Below are 2,500 nucleotides of genomic sequence, written 5' to 3' on the forward strand. Positions count from 1 at the left end.
ATTAATGTGTTCAGTTTTGCCTTTAGAATTTGTTTTTAACTGAGATATAAAAAATTAGGAATTTCTGGGGATGTAGGCGAAGGTGAAAGTTTACTTGGAAATTATTTTGATCGGTACATTTGCATATCACAGCTTCATTAGTATATATACAATGACATTTTGTTTTCCGATCGTCTATTGAATGAGCCACGCAAACATTTAACTTTTTGGGGAAAACAACATTATAAAATATTTTTTTTTATTTTCTTTCAAAAATACTTGCTTTTCTTGACATTATATTTCATTCCATTCTGAGTCGTATTTTGAGAGTTGAGTGGTATGTACCTTAATTCATATATGTTTTTCTTATGCTGAATACGAGCAGTCTTCCTGTTACTACTGAAAAAAGTATAACTTTATAGCCAATTAGGATCCATCTTACATTGCCATTTTGATCAAATTATTTCCAGTATATTACACTTTGCCCATCAAAAATAAAACGTTTGATATATATTTTTCAATCATTTCCATATTTTGTTTATATTTTAGAGTGAAAACCTAGAGACCAAACTGCAAATTAATCCCAATTTTTTACATTTTCTTTGATTTATTTCTCCTCGACCATCTTCCAGCGGAAATTTTAATTCATTGTTTATGTTTTGTGACCTACCTTCATTGCAATCTACGAAACATTTTCTTCCTATAAAAAGAAATACCATATGCACTTAAGAAACTGAGTACGGCAAAACTAAGTCTCAATTTTCTTTTCTGTTCGTTATCGCATTTTCGTAGATGGTAGATAAAATCCATCTTTTATCATTTATTGTCATCCTTATTATATTTCACTACCGTTTAATTTGCTAAAAAAAATCTTTGTAAGAAATGTCATATTTCATGTTTATAAGATTTATGAATACATCTTAATTGTTTTAGATATGGTCTATCAAGATTTATGACTTTATAAATGCCCTTACGCTCAAGAACTTTATTTTATGATAACTTCTCTTTCATAATTACAGCAACCAGTAATACCACTGACTGTTGTATATATCTCACGCTCTAGTGAGATATTTCACAAGTGATAAGACTCACAATTTTCCGGTAGATAGCTATTAACCAAGAGCTTCTCATAAACAACGACAAACTAATACCGAACCCTTCTAGAGATAATACGCAATTGGCAATTAATCATTGCAATGTGGCATGCAATTACAATAGAATTATTGCGCTCGTTTTCCATCGTTAATTTATCTAAGAATTTCGTTTAACAATGAATATACAATAATAATTAGCCATGCATAAAATGCAATCTCTTGACAACGTCAATTGATCTGGCCAGTCAAGTTAAATAAACCTTATTATAAACCTTAACGGTACGTCTATGAAAATAATTATTACATTCCTAAGTATCTGTAGAAATCAATGTGATGCAGGTAAGCGATTTCGCGCAAAAACAAACACATGCAAAACTCTCTCTCTCTCTCTCCTCTCTTCTCTCTCTCTCTCTCATATATATATATATATATATATATATATATACATATATATATATATATATATATATATATATATAATATATATATATATATATATATAATATATATATGCTAGCGAGCATGTGTGTGTGTAAACAATTGCAGGTTGTTATATTAGACATTACTCACAAATCACAAAATTACTAATGACAGATGTTAAGATTAGAATTCATTTACAATTGGTAAAGTAAAGGAATAAGGAATGCATTATATAATATGGCCTAATATCATACAGTTTTATATTTTTTTCTCTAATAAAATATATATTTGTAATACTTGATTTTTAATAGGGTTCTATTTACTAATGACAAACTTTAACTATGAAAGTTTGATCAATTTATGCCGAAAAATAGAAAAATATTTAATTACACAGGATGTTTGGCTGGATTTAATACTGATAGATACGCATAATGAAATAGAAAAACGTGAAGTTGGAAGTTTTAGGTGTTACGTAAATCGCTTTATTAATCGACGACAGAACCGAAGAATATGAAATATATGAATGAGTAAATAAAAAAAAAACTAGTAGTATTAGTGGCTCCACTTGACTCCAATTAATAGTAGATTTAAAGAATGAAAAAGAATTCCAATATGTGTATGGATAATAATTATTACTCGTACTTATATTCTATTTTTTTTTTCATTCATTAAATCTGCCATAACTTTGGCTCAAGTTATAGGCTGTTTAATTGGATTTTCTGTAATACTGGCATATATATATTAATGAGAGATAAAGTGAAGTTGAAAGTTTTATGTGTTACATGAATTGTTTTATTTACTTACGGCAGAACCGAAGAATAATAAATATATGAATATGTACATAAAAAAAGTGGCATTAATGGTTCCACTTGAATCAAAGTAATGGCAGATTTAAAGAATGAAATAAAAAAATTTACAATATATGTACGAATAATAATTATTATTCGTACATATATTGTAATTTTTTTTTCACTCTTTAACTCTGCCATAACTTTGGGTCAAGTTTG

The 2,500-nt window shown here is 27.8% G+C and overlaps 1 protein-coding gene across 1 annotated transcript in view; it reads right to left on the bottom strand.

Annotated features, from left to right (window-relative positions):
- LOC135207052 (nephrin-like) overlaps window positions 1-2,500 on the bottom strand; it is a 101,005-nt gene that overhangs the window by 28,232 nt on the left and 70,273 nt on the right.

The sequence above is a fragment of the Macrobrachium nipponense genome, chromosome 31, assembly GCF_015104395.2.
Source record: "Macrobrachium nipponense isolate FS-2020 chromosome 31, ASM1510439v2, whole genome shotgun sequence".
NCBI lineage: Eukaryota > Metazoa > Arthropoda > Malacostraca > Decapoda > Palaemonidae > Macrobrachium > Macrobrachium nipponense.